Source organism: Lissotriton vulgaris, chromosome 7 (assembly GCF_964263255.1).
Source record: "Lissotriton vulgaris chromosome 7, aLisVul1.2, whole genome shotgun sequence".
Taxonomy (NCBI): domain Eukaryota; kingdom Metazoa; phylum Chordata; class Amphibia; order Caudata; family Salamandridae; genus Lissotriton; species Lissotriton vulgaris.
The window spans coordinates 705,406,791-705,426,417 of record NC_141695.1 but is presented as its reverse complement, the minus strand read 5'-3'; the positions used below and the strand labels follow the sequence as shown (position 1 = coordinate 705,426,417).

The 19,627-nt window shown below is 43.9% G+C and overlaps 1 protein-coding gene across 1 annotated transcript in view; it reads left to right on the top strand.

Moving 5' to 3' along the window:
- CACNG5 (calcium voltage-gated channel auxiliary subunit gamma 5) overlaps nt 1-19,627 on the top strand; it is a 438,933-nt gene that overhangs the window by 301,482 nt on the left and 117,824 nt on the right. The window lies entirely within an intron of this gene.

Sequence of the window (19,627 nt, the reverse complement as noted above, 5' to 3'; positions counted from 1 at the left end):
TCGCTTGCCTGATCATCAACTATGAGAGGCTCTTTTCTGGGCTGTGCTACAGCTGGTGTAATAACTGGTGTTTTTGGACTAGCCTGTCTATCCCCATAAAGAGGCACAACGGGACCAATAGTCACTGGAATTGTCAGAGCTTCAGGACTGGGATTTATCTGAGCTATTGTCTGAATGAGTTCATTTCGTTGTTTGATTAAGGCTTCCTTTTCTCGTTCATGTAAAGCCCTTTCAATGGAAGCGTCATGTAACACTTGCGGAACTAAAGGAGGATACAGACTCGGGGCAGTTGGGACTGTCATAGCGGATCTCTCCTCACCGAATGGTCTATAATTTGGGATAGTTGTATCAGGGCTACAAAATCCGTCTTTACTATTTTGCCTATTACCTAGACCTGCTGTATCTGTCTCACTAGCCCTTCTACTTCTAGGACGTCTGAAGAATGGGTTTTTCGAGCTCAAAGACCTTGAATCCTCATCATAGGGGGTGGATTTTTCATAAATAAATCCTCCAGGTATTCATCTTCCGAATCACCCATAGCCATTAAGTGTCTGGTTTTCTCTGTCCTTTTTTCTCCTACATGCTCGTCTATCGGAAGTACTGGAAATAGTCCCTCGACCATCATATTCTGTCTCCACTGTTTCATCTTTTTCTCTTTGGTCTCTCTCTGCATTTTCGGGTACCATTTACTTATTAACTTATCCATTCTGGGTCTGTCTCGCTCTAATGCCTCAATCTTCCATTCTTCTAAAGCCTCATATTGCGTTAATCTTGGTCTGGGATGTAAGTCATTCATTCGGGTCCTCAAATTAAACAGAATTCTACTATTAAAGGTGCCATCTAAGGGGAATGCTAAGATTCCATCTTCTTGGGTATACTTTGCCCAATTTTCCAACCATACACAAGTATGATAACCTTTATCAAACATCATAAATGATGTGGGAGTATTAGGTGGTGGAATAATTACACCTTCTCTAGTTTTAATGGGCTTGTCTTGTCTTTCTTGAAGTAATTTTTGACCTTGTCAGCAAATGACATTTTCCTCTTGCTTCCGTACATATTGTAAGGTCTGCCTCTTAGCATCTGATCCTTGCAGAAACCTAAATGTTGTGGATCAGGTAAGAATTCGGGATACCACATAGACTTCGTAACCAGAAGCTCCGTGGTTAACTACGTCTTTTGTTTACAAATCCTCTTCCAATGCTAGCGCGTCTTATAACTTTTCAATAACCAATCAACTCAGGGATTGCAAATATTCTCGACCAATGGGTGCGCGGCCTTTTCGTGAGACGCGGTCTCACGCTCCGGCACTCACCCCTCCTTTACAATACTAGCTTTGTTACACGCCCGCTGTTTCAACCAATACCAGCCCGGCACGGAGTGACGTCAGCGCAGCTTCGCGACCTACTCCCTCCTTCACAAGGTAACGGAAACTTTGAATTTTTCTTAAAGTGCAAGTGCTCAATTTAGTTAACAACATATAACATTCGCCACTGTACTCGAGTGTCTATAAAGAACGCTTTGTTTTACTGCAAGTAAACCTCTTCTGTCTACTTTTCATACACTACGGATAGACCTTTCTGCCTACCCTTCACACAAGCATTAGAGAACCTGTTACTTCTTTTGACTCATCCACTCTTTCCGGGATATATACTAAGTCTAAAGTTTCACCAGTGAACTCCCTTGCTATCACTCAAGCTCCGATGAACCTACTACTCCTTCCTCGTGTGACCCTTACTAGGTAATATCACAACTGAAGTTTCATTAGCGGACTCGTTGCTATCATTTATTCAACTGCTTATTCAGAAAACCCTAATTAGCGCTTCCAGTTCTACCTAACCATGCACTAATTTTCCTCGAGCCACTGACCTCACCGCGAGATGGATTCTACTCACAACCCGCTATTCTATCCCCCGGGGATTTTTCCAGACAACATATAACAGTCACTAACAAATGTTTAATCCATAAACATCATATAGCAGTATTTCATAAAAACAATTTTAAACATTTCATAACATTTCAAACCAATATTTTTGCAGTCGATCGATCTTAAGGGGAAAAAATTATTTTTAGCAGCACATTTAATTTTTAACGGTTTATCAACAATTAACCTATCTACCTGTCTCAACTAGTCCTAACCATCATCTCGCTACCAGAAAATTACTGATAGAGCGCGCAGGTCACCTGATTCTTATTTTACCAAATATACGCTACTGGGCCTATAACGTTTTTATCACTTATTTCATAAATCAGGTATCCTACACACCGCTATCAGCAATTCGAGTTTTCTCCTTTCTATTTATATTCCGTGTACCTGACTTACCAATCCTTGAGAACAGGTACCTATGATCACCATGGATAAGGAGCTAAGTTTGAGATTCAAGCAGATAAACACCAATACTATATACATTTATTTTTTTGTTTAAACCTTGTAATAACCACAAACACAAGAAGTTTTTTAAGCTTTATCTAGTAAGTAAAATCTTCATATGCCATGAGAATGAAATTCACACAGATCAAAACATCTATAACCAAGATTAGAAAAATAGTATAACTATGAATCAAGGTAAGGAGCATCTAACATTTAGGAAAATTAAGGAAATGGGAAAGAGAAGGAACACGCTAATTTTGTATCCCGTTACTAAAGGTTGGGTAAGAACAAGGGAACATTCTACTAAAATACTGATTTGAGAATACTAAACGATATAGAAGAAACAATACTCTCTGGATGCGTTATTTCCTATAGAAAGGGTAACAGTGGAGCATACTAGAAATGCAAAACAGTTCAATGTTTGAGTAAGGGTAAGGAGAAGATAAGGAACAAACTAGAAAAATACTTTTGTGAGAGTCAAATGTCAGAGATAATTCACATAGGCAAGATTGCTTTATTAAGGAAAAGGAGAGAAAGATTTAGATAGACAAACACCCACATATATTTATATTTACCTAGGACAGAATGAGGACTAACCCTGGCCACGGGTCAGTTGGGAAAGGCAGGAAAGGACCCTCAAGGACTTGGAATGCCAGTAGGCGAGCAGGTACAGCTCATGGACAGTCAGGACAGGATCACCCCAGGATTTTGGATCAGGACTGGGCTCACCAAAGGGTTCGACCAACACCTGCAGCTTCGGATGCAACGCCTGCGCTTCGCCCTCTCTGCAAGGAATCTGCCAATAACCCCGATTGGGTTCTCGAATCTCCCAGCAAAGTGCTTCGCCAGCACTTAAAAGTTTCTCCACCCCAGACTAAGTTTGTGGAAATTACGGATAGAGTGCTCCGCAGCTCTCTGTATCAATTACCTATAGAGTTCGTAGGGTCAGTGACAGGTCAGTTATTCGGACAAGTCGGACAATTTCTCTAGCTAAACCTAGGCCAGTTATACTGTTTTCGGGTCGATGTACCACCCACAAATGTTGCAAGTGAAAGGATCCCCAACTTCGGATTGGACAAGAGAGGCGGTTAGGTCATGACACCACCTATAATTTGAACTTTCCCAGAATTAATATTCAGTTTTCGAACCCACCCCTTACATTCCAGTTCCCATGGCATAAAAATTCAGAACACAATGGGGCATACAAGTTTTATCGCAACATGTAACAAGTTCAGGTACAAATCAAAGTCTTCTCCTGGAGCAGGGGTCATTTTCCCAGGAGCATCTTGACTTCGGCAGCCAGCTGGCTAAGTTCCACTACTGAGTGATTCGTTTCTCCTTTATCACGTGGTTAGTACTACACGGGCTTCAAAGATGGAGTGGCTCATCGCTCCCAGGCCCACAACAGTCGATACATGAAAAGTAAGAGAAAACAATTTAGAAACACAGAAAAATTGAAGACACTGTATACCATGATTAGCTTCACTACACCCCTTACTTTAAAATATCTATAGCATTAGGAGTTAAGCAGAACGAAACAGCTGAGCAAAAGCAGCGGTGGCAAGCGAAGAGCATGGTAGAACAAAGCGGCCATATTAGCAATACTGCGCATGAGCGAAAAATTCCCTCCAGAACTGCGAGTGCGTCACATCACATGGGTATGACCGACGCATGAGCAGACTAGAATCCCGCATAGCAGCGACCATTTTAGCTGCAAGCGTAGTTAGGATTAGTAAACACATAGGCAAGCATCATTGGGACACCCGCGTGTAGTGTAAAAGTGCAATGTTAATAAACAAAACAGGTTGATTATGATATTACATTATGCGAGATTCTTGAATTCAAGCAAGTCGCGCAACGTGCGAATACTTGCTCCATCAGGCTCAGCCACACTCGCAAATCCCAGCACAAACTTGAAATAAAACTCAGCGAGCCCTAAGAACGATCTCACTTGTTCCTTGTCTTTGGGAGTGGAAGCCTTTAGAACACTGTCTGCAAGTTCCATTTTGGGCTGAATCCCTTCCCCTGAAATAACATGTCCTAGATATGTAACAGATCTCAAACCAATGTGACACTTTTGTTTCTTCACCGTGAGCCCTTTTTCCTTCAATCTTTCTAACACACAAACCAGAGTTTCACTGTGTTCTGTTTCATTCTTTCCATAAATCAAAATATCATCCTTGAAGAATAGGATGTTGGGTATTCTTTCCAGGACAATTTTCATGACCCTCTGAAAGCATGCCGCAGCTGATGCCAAACCGAAGGGTATTCTCAAGAAGCGGCAATCCCCCAGAGGTGTCACGAAAGATTTTAGATGTCTGGAGTCTTCATGTAGGACAATCTGGTAGTACGCCGATGACAGACCTAGTGCACTGAAAATCTGGGCACCTTTGAGCATGGACTCTGATATGTTTGGTAGGGGTTGACGATCTGCCCAAATCCATTTGTTTAACCCTCTCAAGTCCACACACATTCTGACACTGGCAACAAGGGGGGGGGCAGCCATCCCGAAGCTTCTATTTCTTCAATGACCCCCAAGTCCTATAATCTCTTGAGCTCATTTTTTCAAAGGTACCATCATCATAATTGGCACCCTTCTGACTTTATGTACACAGGGTTTGGACTTATTCTTGAGAACAATACTGTGCTCAAAACCTAGAGACAACCTAAGACATCAGTGAAAACCTCAGGAAATCTCTCAAAATATTAATTACCTTGATCCTCACAATCCACCAACATAACCTGATCTTCAGGTTCTTTTACACTCGGGTTTAATATGATACCCAAATCATGCTGGTGTCTCCATCCCAATAGGTTGTCGCCCCTTTCAGCTACATATACCTTACCAACTGTGTGTCTGTTCTTGGACTGAATTTTAGCCACAACATACCCAAGAACATTTATCTTTGCACCTCCATAACTGACAGGCTTTATGCCAGAAGGCAAAAGTGCCATACTGTTCAGTCCCACACTCTCATCCCATTGTTTGTTTCCAATCATAGCGAAAAGTGAAACTGAGTCAGCCAACACCACGAAATCATGACTGTCTACTACAATATTACATTCAGGCATTATTATCTTTCCTTGATCAATACCACACTCACTTTCTTTGACACTTAGCATAACAGTGCACACAGTCCCTGGCCCATTCTCTGGGGAAGAAACTTTTCCAGAGGACCTGCAAACTCGAGCATAGTTGCCCTTGATACCACACTTGTTGCACACCAACCCTCTGGCATAACAATTGGGATAATTAGAAAAATGTGAAAAGCTTCCACACCTAAAACACTTTGGTTTCTGAGCATCACACGCATTCTTGTTATTCACATCACAGTCTGCACTGGGAGAACGAGTGTCACGTTCTGTTCTTGACAAGGCTCCTTTTCCAGGACCACGTATAATACATGTGCCATTGTCCTTTCCTACAATTTTATTCTTGTTAGATGAAACTTTAGCTACATTATCACAAGCTTCTGCACAGTCAGAACTTAATAAAGCATGCACATCTCCTTGACCATCTTTCCTATCTTCTCGGTTCTTCCTTATCTCCTTCACCCATGTAGAGGTGGTCTCTATCCCTTCTACAATAGCAAAAGCTTCAGATAAGGATGGATTATTGGATAACAGTTTCTCTTGAACACGGGTACTATTGGTGAACCTATCCAACTGGTCTCTAACCAGCGAGTCAGACAGTTCTCCAAATTCACAATTTCGTGCTAAAGTTTTCAGGGAGGCAACATAACTTCCCACCCGCTCAACTGGACCTTGAACCCTGGTAAAGAAGCTGTGACGTTCGAGGACTACATTGATGCAGGGATCAAAATATTTCTCCAACATAGTCATTGACATTTCGTAGACATCAGCGGCTCTCCATTCCCATTGCCAACTGGAATCAAATTCATACTGTCGTAAATGTTTCTACCTTCTACGCCCAGATTATGTAAGAGTATGGCTTGCTTTCTGAAAGCTGAACACTTCTCATCGTATGGCTACTGTGTAAGAATAAAAAAGATTTTGCCTTCTCTTCCAAAGAAGAATTTGATCACCTTTTTCAGAAAGGAAAGCAGGGCGATGTGACATACTAGTTATAGTGCCCATAATAATGACATAGTGTGACTCCTTGAGAAAATAAAAATGGTACAAGTAATACCACAATCTGATGAAGTGTTCAATAAATAATGCCACAAGCGTAACAAAAAGAAAAAGAAAATCCAGTTCTACACCACAAAAAAGCTAGAAATCTCTTGTTCTCACAGGAACCAACTTAGTTCATTAATTGTTCCTTTTTTTCTGTTGAAGCAGTCTATGTGAAAATAAAGCGATTTCAAACGTAACTGCCAATTCTCACCATAATATTAGGCCTTTTGTCTCACTCTGTATTAAAAGAAATGTTATACATCATACGCTTTATTCCCAACTCTCACCACAATTTCCAGGTGTCTCTGTAGCTCCATATAAACAGAAACGCTATAATGTTGTGACGAGGTGCAGTGGGTTAAATATTTCAAATGGTGGCACGCTGCGTAGTCACAAAGGATTTCTGACGCGTTGGAGTGCAGCGTGTGTTCCAGCATGCGTTACACAGTGAGCAGAGAGCTCGAGTCAGCGCGAGTGAGGAACAGAGATGCCAGCAGAAGGAAGAGCTCGAGGGAGCGGCTTGCGGTGTGACCATTGGGCAGGTAGGGCTCAAAGATTACTTCACGTTGGTTTAGTGACAGACTCGTAATCCCTATATATGTAAAAAAAAACTTGGTGGAATGAAATGAATCTGTGGCCACTTTTCCATGGAAATGCAGTCCTGGCAGTCACAAACACAGTCTCCAGTGTTAGGTAAGCAGGCAGGGGAGCCGGTGCTGGTTCTGCCTGTCCCCAATCAGGAAAAAACTTGTCGCCAGGATTAAAATCCTTATTAGCAAATATGCATCTTCTTGACATAGGTTTGGTGGTAAGGATTTATTCCAACGTCGAAAGCACCGACCGTTCAGTAAGATGTCCAGTCCTAGAATGGATGATTCATAATATGCCATGCACCATTCCATTCTATGACATGAACACAATCCTATTACATCAGATTACAACAGCACATACTATGTTTTTGACAGTGGCAGGTTATAAAGTATGACAGAATCACAGGCTATAAGGATTTAAAGGTTTAAATGAATATATCAAGTTTCTTTCTCACTCTTTTCCTCTCTGTCCCGCGCTTTCTGTGGCCCAATCTCAAGTCATGCGCGTTTTAGTGCGTCCCTTTATCATTATTTTTTTCTGTTGGAAAAACATTCCTTTTCATAACCTGTTCTCCTCAAACATATTGTACAGCATTTTATAAAGGCTGTTTACACTACACTTAAAGAAAATGTTGAGGACTTACCACCAATGCCATAGCTTTGGGATAGCTGCCCCTGTGTGCATGGTAACACACCAACTCACCCGCTCACCAAGGACCCCATATCTCCTGGGGTCTTCCTCAATGGCATTCAATATATTCGATGCGACACTTGCAGCACCCCATCACTTAAACAACTTGCTACAAGGCTAAACGATGTCTGCACTACAATTACTGTTTTTAAACAAAAACAATCCTTCTCCACTTTGTCTTTCAAAGGGCTTTCCTGTGCCTAACTGAACTCTAGATTTATATTTGACCTTCAACTGCTTTTCATCCTAGCAAGAAGATGTCTATTACTCACAAAAAATGGATCTCTGCATACCAAAACTGCAAAATTAAACCTTTTCCCCCACAACAGGATATTCTTCCCCTTTCCCACACTGTTTTCTTTAGATAAAGTTCTAGAGAGAAACCATCAAATGGCCGCTTTTTATCTGAGGGTCCGATTTAGACCTGGGTGTTGATATAACATCCTCTCACTTCTGGATGAAGTGCTGAATCTAGGCATAATCTAAAGGTGGAGGGAATTCATTGAAGGAACTTCCTCTTGATTTAGGAAACTCTACACTTGAGTGTACCTCAAAGCGCTATTAATCCGAATAGTCTAAAATAGCTGCTTGGATATCACCTTTCCCTCGCTGAATCTTCCTTTTCCATAGGGAAAAATCTCTCAAATATACTCTTTCATTCCAGTCAGTCTCTGAATTACTTAGCCAGGTGAGAAGGATTTGCTTTTTTAACAGATTAAAGAACAATGCATTTATATCATATAAGAATGTCTGTATAATAAAGGTGGAAAAAAGCAGCAAAGATGTTTTCCCTCGTCGGCTCCCCTCTCTCCACTGGGACCTGATGTGCCATGCAACGCAGTCAGAGGCTGGAACCTGGCCTTGCCCACTGGCACAGTGGACTTGCTCAGACCCTGGACTCCCTCACTAGCACGGCGGACTTGCTCCCCCCACCTGGGTCACCACCAAGGTGGCTCTTGTAGCAAGGGTCACTCTGCTGCTCACTGTGCCACTGGAATCAATCTATCCTGGCTGATGAGGGGTGAAACTCAGAAACCGGTCCTGGGATGCTTGTTTCCAGTCCAGGGAGGACCTGGTTTGGCAGTTCAGGCTGGACTGTTCCCATGAGGCACAGGGTAAAGACTGATTTGAATATGGCCAGGTATGAACTGGGGTGGCCTGGTGAGCAAAATAATGATGGATTTAACCCAGAGCTCTTGACTGGGGGTGAATGTTTTGATTTGTTCTGCATTCCGTCCATCAATTGTGTGTCATTTGCTTCCTCACGGTGGGTAGCAGATGATGATGTGATGGTCTTCATCGCTGGCTCAGCAAGGTTGTTCCGCCAGGGTAGACATTCTCCCAGCGTCACTCCACATGCACGCTCATAGGAGGTACAGCACTGAGGGGTTCTTGATTGCCAGCCAGCGGATCCCTGAGAGTTACAACAGGATGCAAGCACACAAGCCCTTGGGGATTCTTCACAAGCAGGATACCACAGCAGGGCAAAAAGAAGCAGTCTTTTTCCTCCACCACAGACAGAATCAGCAACTGCAGGCCAACCCACTCCTCACACAGAAAAGGCGGTAATCCTCACACAGTCCTTCTGCTCTTCTTAGCAGGGTCCTCTTGTTTCCTGAAGTAATCTAAAATCATGGGATTTTAAGTCTCAGACTCATTCCCAGTTTTGTCATTGTTCTCTTTCTGACAAGGGTCTCTAAACCCAGTCCAAACCAGTCCTGGCCTCCTTGGTCCAGCGTGACCACAGGAGGTGGAGATGGTATTGTGAAAAGGAGACACAGCCTATTCAGATGCTAGTGAAACCCCTCCCACCACTTTAAGTGTAGACCAGGTCTATTCAGCCTAGTGATGAGTCACCCAGGGAAGGCAGGGCACACCTCATCCCCCCTTGTGACTGTCTAGAATGAATGCACATCACCAGCTCCCGTCACTCCAAACCCAGACAGTGAATACACAACAGGGAGAGGCACACAAGATATTTAAACAAGAAAGTGCGCACTTCATAAAAGTGGCACATTCACACACAGGATGTAAAAACGACCTTTACTAAAAGGTATGTTATTAAATTCTGAGTCATATTAGCTTATACCCAATTTGAATATTTAATTTGCTTATAAGTCCCTAGTAAAGTTATACTCCATGTGCCTAGGGCCTGTATATTAAATGCTTCTAGTGAGCCTTCAGAACCGAATGTGCCACCCACTTACGTAGCCCTTTAAAACATGTCTCCGACCTGCCATTGCAGAACCTGTGTGTGCAGTTTAAGCTGCCTTTTCGACCTTGCAAAATAAACCTCTTGCCAGGCCCAAACCTTCCTTTTTAATGCATGTAAGTCAACCCTAGGGTAGGCCCAGGCGGGCCCAAATGGTATTTAAAAAGCAGGAAATGCACTTTTATGTTTTATATGTCCTGGTAGAGAAAAACTCTTAAATTCGCATTTCACTACTGCAAGGCCTATCTCTCCCATAGTATAACATTGGAGATGCCTTATTACATTTTATACATGTCATTTTCAAATGGGAAGAGATAACCAGTTCATGTTCAATGTCTTTGGAATCATAATTGTATGTCCTAACGTGTGGTAAAGCCGGATTTATATTTGTAATTCTGGAAATGACACTTTTAGAAAGTTGGCCTTTTCCTGACTTAGTTATTTGGTGCCTGTCTCGGATCACATGACTGGGTGTAGCTGACAGTCAAGCTTTGTGTATTCCTCCTAGACAGCCACACACAATAGGGAGCTTAGGTGTGCCTGAATGGGCAATCACTGGCAGGATGGGAGGGAGGAGCTGGGCACAGCCCTACTTACACCCGCATAGACTGTTGCCTGCCTCCATATAAAGGACTGCATACCCCCTGTAGTTAGTCTGGAGCCAAGGCAGGGAAGGCAAGATGCCTAGCAACATCAGAAGTAAACGTCTAAAAGCTTCTCCTACACTTCAGAGACACAATTGGGTTTAAATACTGGACCTCAGAAACCACCACTTCAGTATACTTATGGACCTGTGGATACTCTGCCAGGAAGAAGGACTGCTGTGCTGCCGAAGGACTGCTTTGCTGCTGGACTGCACCCTGCTGGACTCCTACTTTGCTGGGCTGTTCTGCTGCCCTCTTGCTTGCGTGAGAACCACTAGACCTGCATCTCTTGATCCCAGAACGCAGAGTGACTCCATGGGTTAGTTGGCTGGCCTCCTGATCTGATGCCTTAGGGGCATAACAGGATTCCAACAACTTTGCATCTGCACCTGGACTCTGCCATCTGTGAACCTAGCATGCCAAGTGGTACCACCCCAGTGCTGGACCCTTAGAAGTGGACCTATGGTGCTTTTCCAGCCTCTAAGGGATCAGCAGAACTGATGCATTGCCTTTGCAGCGCAACCCAGAGCAGAACTGATGCATCTTTGCTACTGCATGGATTTGAACTGTCGCAAAAACTTGCATCAGTACCACAGCACGCATCACCTTCGCAACTGTTGCTGCATCCTCGGTTCAGGCCCTTCCATCGCTCAACAATGGCAGCCTCAACAATGATGGCAGACTCCGCATCATAGCCTCACAGTTCCTAGGAACTGACGCATCACCCAGACTGCACAATGCATTCCCAACTCCGCAGGTTCTACATAATGTTTCGTAAACCAGGATTTAAATTACTCTGTTCAGCGGGCCTAATTGGATCCCTGTAAACGGCCAACACTCCATCGTGGTCGGCCTTAACTTGTGACTTTGTCCCAGTCCGGCGTGACCAGATATCCAGAGTTGAACTTTATGTCCTTTGGTGCTAGTTTCAAAAACTTTAACATTCAATATCTCTGGTTTACTACTTGAATGTTTGTCATTTTGGTCTGGTTTTATTAATTAAAATCACTCTATTTGTCTAATCCTGTGGTGGGATGCTTTTGTGGCCTGTTTTCACTGTGTTACTGTTTGAATTGTGGCACAAATACTTTACACATTACCTCTGAGTTAAGCCTGACTTCTCTGTGTTAAGCTACCTGAGGGTTAAGCACTGGTTCATTTAGGGTTTGCTTGTGATTTCACCCTGAGAAGGGGTTCACCCCCCCTTAACCACTGACCCAATTTCTTACACAGTGATAAAGTGATTGTGATGTCTCCGCAAAACATGATAGAATTGGTTACTAGTGGGTCTGCACAGCACTGATTGTGCCACCCACTTAAGTAGCATTTTTAAACACGTTTCAGACCTGCCATTGCATCTGTTGTGTGCGGTTTTAAACTTCAATTTCAATCTGGCAAAATAAACCTTTTCCATGGCCCAAACCTTCCTTTTTAATACATACAAGTCACTCTTATGGTAGGCCCTGAAAAGCCGAGAAGACAGGGTTCAGTCAATGTAAAAAGTGAGACATGTACTTGTAAATTTGCTTTTCATTACTGTAAGGACGACCTCTCATGTAGGATAACATTGGAGTTAATATAACACCACAAAGAGAAAGGGGGTCCAAGGGATATTTTAAGACCTGCCTTGGTTCGTATCCCCATACATCAATCATAATACAAATCGAGAACCAGGGGTCTGAGAGAAATGGATATGTTAAACCATTCGATAGGCGCAACTGTAATTAAATCAGTTGAGGATGCAAAAATTCCTATCGAGCTTAAAAGTAAAAGACGCAACAATGAACTGTGATCAAAAAAACAGGTGATTGTCAGTGAGACTCAAAGAAAAATGGATTCCCATCAAATGTCTTGTAATGATCTATATTCTCATCTGGTCATCCATGGCCGTGGGGCGGTCTGTCTCTAGATCATTGAGACCATATCCACACCCACTCTCCAAAAGGAGTCCGTGAGTCTAGCTCACAATCACTGTGCTGACCATGAGGTAGATAGAATAATATGGGAATTAGTGCAGTGCAAAGAAAGGGGAACGTGGTGAGATAAAATAGAGTGGCAAAGACAGACAAAAGGACATTTTATTCAGAAGGCTGTCTTACACTCTAATTAAAATCAAGAACAGTGCAAAAAACAGCAGTCTGAAACAAATATTTGACTACCAAAAAAGGGCCAACATGTTTCAGCGGATAGGGGAACAGTATCCCAAGGCTTTCTTCAGGGCCTCTGTTCTAATAATTTGCTACCGCTAATGTGAATACAGAAAATGAGGAAAACAAATGAAATGCTATTTTTCAGATGAAAAGGATATAGATGGACATTTTAGTCCATAATCATACTCCTCCGTGTCAAAACTGGTGTGTCTCACATCTAGAAAAAAACAATCACGATAGTCTCAATCATATGTACATTGTATACGTAACAAGTTTGTAATCAGAATTGTAAATCAACTCTCACCCAGATTGACCGGGGACTAGACCTCACCTCTCCTGGACCCTGCTCAGGAAGATGGAGGCACCGCTCTATGAAAGAGAAGCGTATCGTGTCTTGAGTAAAGAGCTAGCTCCTTGGACGCATATGCCTTCTATAACCCAATACAAACTCATTTTAACCTCTCTTTCATGGGTACTCATCTGATCTGGTAGAGCAAAGTCTCAAACAGAGTAATCAATCATCGCGGAAGCTACACTTAGTACAACTGTTAAAAACAACCCTATACCAATGCTCTGTGGCTGGCACAAACCTAAGTTTAAGATGATTACAGAGACTACTTTTTAAAGCAACAGGTCAAGTCAATTGAACCAAAAAAGATAGAATCTCTCAACGCAATGTCAGTAAGATCTACCAAAGACTGACCTGTCCGTCGTTGACTCTGTTCAGACGCCGAGTCAGGGGGGAGGCGTATGCTTCTCTGTCTCCCGGAAATGTAAGCAATATTAGTGTATAGGGGCGGAGTCTCGTCAATCCAAAGCCGCCTCTAATATACTTTTTACCGTGATTCAAAACGCCTCATTTCTTACATCTAGCATGTTCTGCTGGTTGTGCACTTTAACATTGTGCCTATAAACCACGGGAACTATAGCAGGGAAGAAGCGGCGTACTCGATTACCTCTCCGGTGCCGCCGGTTGTTTTGGTCAATATTGCGGGACTAGGGAGAACTACAGGATGACGTCACTAGGATTCGTTCCGTAGTTCTAAAGAGATTTTAACTTTTATATAAAACTGGTGTGGTGTCCTTTTGTGAGTGTTTTTTACTGTGCCGTTATTGACGTGTGTTTCACAAATACTTTACACATTGCCTCTGAAGTTAAGCCCTCCCGCTCTGCGTCAGGCTACCCTGTCGGAAGCGGTGGTCCCTACTTGGACTAGGGTACATACCCCAGCCAACTAGACACCCCGGTTCTAACAATGGGCCACTCTGATTTAATGAGGGGGATGAGCTGTCACCTACCACGCTTACACATTACAAAGACTCTGCCTGAGTACTCTCACAAAGGACTTGTAACTGGTATATTGTGACCCTAGACAAGTTGGGGCCAGGACACGGAGGAAGGGGATACATGACACCTCAGGGGGTTGGGACCCTTTAGGAGCTTCCTCCACTTCAAAGTGGGCATCAGGTGTACATATTGTACCTCAGTCCCCAACTCTTTAGTCCACTTGTGGACCTGGAGACTCCGCCAGGAAGAAGGGCTGCTGTGCTGCTGAAAGGACTATTACTCTGCTGGGCTGCTGCTCTGAAGGACTACTGCCCTGCTGGGCTGACCTGCCGCCTGATGCCTTCTTGCATTGGTGAAAAGGACTGGACTTGCCTCTGCTGAATCCAGGACCAGCAGACTGACCCCAAGGGTTAATTGACTGACCTCCAGACTAGAGTATCGGGGACAAAAGGCTCCAACAACCTTCAACCCAGCACCTTGACATCTGTGAGTCCTAGCCTACCAAGTGGTGCCACGCTAGTCCTGGACCCTTGGAAGTGGGCCTGAAGGTGCTCTGCCAGTGCATCTGTGATCCAGCATCTCCACTTCTGCGCAGCACAACCCCAAGCAGAACCAACGCATTGTCACTGCTGCGTGGGCCTTCCCATCACAAAGGCTTTGCCTCATCAGAACCACCGCTGTGTGATGCACCCTTGATGCAGGCCCTTGCATCACAGGATTCTCGCTGATGACCCCCTAGACGATGATGCAGGACTCTGCATTGCAAACCTCACAGCCTCTTCGGAACCAGTCAGTGTGCCACACATCCCCAACACAGCATTTTGCATAGCAATCCCTTTGCTTACGAGGCCACAGGATCCCAAATTAAAGCATCGCAACTCCTCGGAACCAACGATGCGTGGCACATCTCTGACCCGGACCTCACATCGCCTCAGCTGCGCAACACGTCCTTGACATGGAACTCCCCAATCCTTGTAACCAATATTTAAGGTACTCTTCTTCAGTAGGTCTAAGTGGGTCCTTGTATCAGCCTGTGCTCCAATCCGGTGTCCCGATCTAGCACAACCAGATATCCACAATTGGTGCTTTGTGCTTTTCAGTGTTATTTTCACCTAAATCGTTGAAATTGCATATCTATGGCTCTACTGATTCGATTTTTTACATTTTGATATATTTATTAACCCCTTCGCCGTGGGGCTAATTCCCCCGCGGTGCGGAGGGGAGGGGGGTCGCACACGGCGCTGCGGTGCTGATGACGAGCCCAGGCTCGTCATGCAGCACGGTGCTCGTGTGCTCATGACGAGCCTGGGCTCGTCATGAACCCGCCCGCGCAATGGAACGCTCAGCACAGCGGGGGAATTAGCCCCACGTGTGAGCGTTCCACGGCTCATGACGAGCCCAGGCTCGTCATGAGCACACGAGCACCGTGCTGCATGACGAGCCTGGGCTCGTCATCAGCACTGAAGGGGTTAAAATGTACTCTATTTTTTAATATTATTGTGGAATTTTTCTTGTGTTGTGTTTTCAATTTATTAATGTTTGAAGTGCTTCATAAATATATACTGCCTCTATGTTAAGCCTGACTGCTCTGTGCCAAGCTACCAAAGGGTGGAGCAGAAATGAATTTGGGGTTTGCTTGTGCCTTCACTGTGACAAGGATTGTAGTTGCTGATTGAGTAGGGTTTTATCAGTAACCCAATTTCTTACATTGGTGATCAGTTTGAGGATTTGGACTTGTGTTTGTATAGGCCCATACTGTAAGTTTGCGCTACAGTGAAAACAGTCTAAGCCCAATTCAAGTTTAAATTCTTCTTGATTGACCGTTTTGCTTTTTCTTTCCAAATTCATTCTTACTCTGCCTGACTGTTTATGTCTGTAACTTCACCTACAAAAATGTCATTTGAGCTCCTCAATCTGAAGAGCTAGACTGTGGCTGGCCTATGGAATCGAGTAAGGAGAGGGGACTGCCTGCCTAAGGGAAGACCAAAAGCTCCAAAAGGTTCTGAAGTCATGGGGTAGGCCCAATAGTTGCCAATCACAACAGATGATCAGGATGGAGATGATGATGTGAAGGTGCCAGAGCAGGGCCTCGATGGGGGCCTGAGATGCAGCAACCAGCTGAGGGGATGCCTTGTCTCTTGGATTTGAGCTCCCTGCTAGAGCAGAGAGCAGTGTGTCAACTTGAGGCCGGTTTCCAGAGGAGCTGGCAGACAGGAAGGCTGAAAGGGAATTCAGGCTGAAGATGGCCAATTAAAAATGGAGGAAAATAAACTAGCCATAGAGACAAAGAAGGCTGAGGGTGGGAGGGCCTTAGCAAAGGAGAAGACTTTAGCTAGGAGAGTCTTGGAGGAGAAAAGACTGGAGATGGAAGAGAGGAGTATGGCCTACGAGCTAAGTCTCAGATAGCTGGATATCAGAGTATTATCAGGTGGAGTCCTGCAGTAATGGTGGCTGCTAATCTACAGAGCCGTCTGGGGACAAGAGGGTCATAATATCTAAATATAGATAAGCCTGACTTTGTTGTGGGGATTACATTGGCAACTGGTTTAAAGCTTATGAGGTAGTGTTGCAGATGCATAGGATCCCTAAGGAGGATTGGGGGTCCATCCTCTGGAAGCATATCCCTAGCGAGGAGAGGGACACCCTACTGGCCGTAAATAAGAGGACAGAATGAGGTATCCCCCGATGAAGGAAACTGTTAGAATCCAGTTGGTATGTTCCATACACCCCTTCCCCCTGACCTGTGTGGGTCCTCCCACTGTGAAGCTTACTGTGGAAAGTTGAGGTGCTCCTCAGTGAGGAGAGTTGGATGAGTTTAACCCCTGTTGGTTAAATGGGGGGAATATCAGGAATGTGGACAGAGAGGAAGCAGGAGAGAAGGTCAAACAGCATCAAGAGGTATACAAACAATGGTATGACAAGAAACATGGTGTGAAGTTGCACAGGTGGGAAGTGGGGGACATAGTGCAGGCCAGAAGGAACACCAAATTGGGAACTGACAACAGCAAGTTCCATGCTCCCAACAAGATTGCCAAAGTGTTAAAAAATGTTGTTCAGTTTGAAAATGGTCAATGGTGGAGTTGTGACAACATTGTTAAAGTGCTGCCATAACCTTTTTCTCTACAGGTTTTCTGCTGTTCCCTCAGGGGGCCCACTAGTCTCTGTGAAGTGTATATCCTTGGCATGCATGGTGGGAACTCAATATGATGAAGGGAGATGTGTTAGAATCCAGTTGGTATGTTCCGTACACCCCTTCCCCCTGACCTGTGTGGGTCCTCCCACTGTGAAGCTTACTGTGGAATGTTGAGGTGCTCCTCAGTGAGGAGAGTTGGATGACCAATGAAGAGTTGTATTCCTACCAGCTGTGTGGTGTCATGAATACTACGACTTCCAACAGAAACCCTTGTCAGGAAATATAGCTTCACCCCTGAGAAGTATAGGCAAAGGGTTAGGGAAAGCCAGAAGCTAGCTCATCAGTCCTGGGTGGATTGTGTGGATTCGTTTTTCAAGGTAATGTATGGTAGAATGAAGGGCAGTGATGTGAAGGATTACCACGGGCTGGTTAACTTGATTGCAAAAGAGCATCTATTCAGTCTTTGTTTTGCAGAACTGCATTAATACCTGATTTATAGTAAGCTCACTGACCCCAGGGGCTTTCTAAGGAGGCGGACCACTGGCTAAAGGACCCCAAAGTAGTTCAAAAGGGCAGTATTCCCAAATCCTCGCTTGATTAGAACAAGAATTGCTTCCCTGATAATAGGCCCTAAGGGAAGGCACCCCCTAAGTTACAACAGGTTGGGCATTTTAAAAGGGATGCTAAGGGTCACAAGCGGGCACAGCCCCCACTTGTGGACAGATACCAGGGCTGGCTAGAGTAGGCCTTAGAGATATATTGAGGATCCTTAGAGGATATTGGCCGAGATAGTGTGGGGGCAGTGCAAAGGTTACCCTAGAATCTCTGGGTGACAGAGAGATGGTGTCAAGGACTCACATGCCTATTCATAATACTAAGAAGAATAGGCAGTGGGTCACCATCAATGAGCAGAGGGTGGAGGTTCTGAGAGGCACTGGAGCCAGCACCACAACTGTTCCATGTCATGTGGTGACCTCAGAGGTGGTAGTCCCTAATGCATCCCACCAGGCTATTGTAGCTGACAACAATGCAAGACACTATTCAGTGTCTCTGGTTCCCTTTGAGTGTGGAATGAGGTGGAGCCCATGTTGCACCTGGAGATGGTAGGGTTGCCTGAGCGGGTGTGCTGGAGACACTACAGTACAGCAACACACTTCAAAGCTCTGGTTTCTGAAGGAGTGGGCCTGCAACAGTATTACAACTATTCAAGAAATATAACTGTTCTGTTTTCAGCTTACTTTTGAAGTTAGATTCTAACTACAGATGGTATTATGTGTGTGTGGTTTGTATGTAAAGTTGTATGTATGTGTGTTTGTATAGTGCAAGCTTGGCTGAAAGTCAGCTGAGTGCTGTTCAGGATTGGAGGCAGAGGTGCAATCAGAGAGTGAATGTAGACATGGGGTTGCTCAGGTCTGAGAGGGTAGAGGCACTATTTACTATGTCACAATGTTATAACAAAAAATATTCTTTAAAACAATGTGTATTCAGCTCTGTCCTAAATTGAAGAAGGGTAAGAGTTGCCTTGATGGTTTTGGGAATTTTGTACCAGATCCTGGATTCCAAAAAGATCATTCATAGAGAGAGCCCCAAGTACTTCATATGATGCTCATCCATAGCGATTAGTTGAAAGTAGGTTTGGATCACCAGGTTGGGACTGGCATAGCTTTTGTGTATTTTATTGAAATATCTCATCAGAGAAGTATTTTGTAGATGTGTTGAACTATCCTATTGGAGCTGTATTTAGAAGCAATTGAATACATTTAAATTGTAAAGTCAGAACCTTGAACCAAACTTGGGCATCAACCAAAAGCAAGTGAATGCAAATCTTTGCTGGCTGCATTGACATGTTCCTGTGTCCTGAGACCCATTATATTTGGAATTTTGGACCAAAGTTAAATGGGCAATGCAGCCTGTGGCCATGGTTAAGCAGTGTTCACTAAATTATTTAATATGTGAATCTACTATGACACCAACCAGCATGGAATTAAGATTTGAAGTAAATAATGTTTATGATCGTGATAAGACATGGCAAGTGAAACAATGTTTTAAAAACATTTGGTTGACTTGAGAGCTCCTACAAAATATGCAGTCAATAATAAACTTAAGATAGCTCCTGTATCTGTGACTGTGGATGACTGCTGACTGTGGATGAATGGCAGGAAATTATCAGAGGGGGTAAGGATGGTAACACACTATTTGACCATGCCATGTTTCAACTAGGTGTGGGCAGCCAGGTCTTATTGCCGTCCATGCTTGAAATAAAATTATTGAATCTTAATCTGGGTATCAGTACAGTAATGGATAAACAGCTGAGAGTTATCAAAGAGGTTAATCAGGGGTTTAGCTATATATTAAATATACACTCTGATAGAGGATAAACCCGTGGGATGCAGCAAGAAATATAGGAGTAG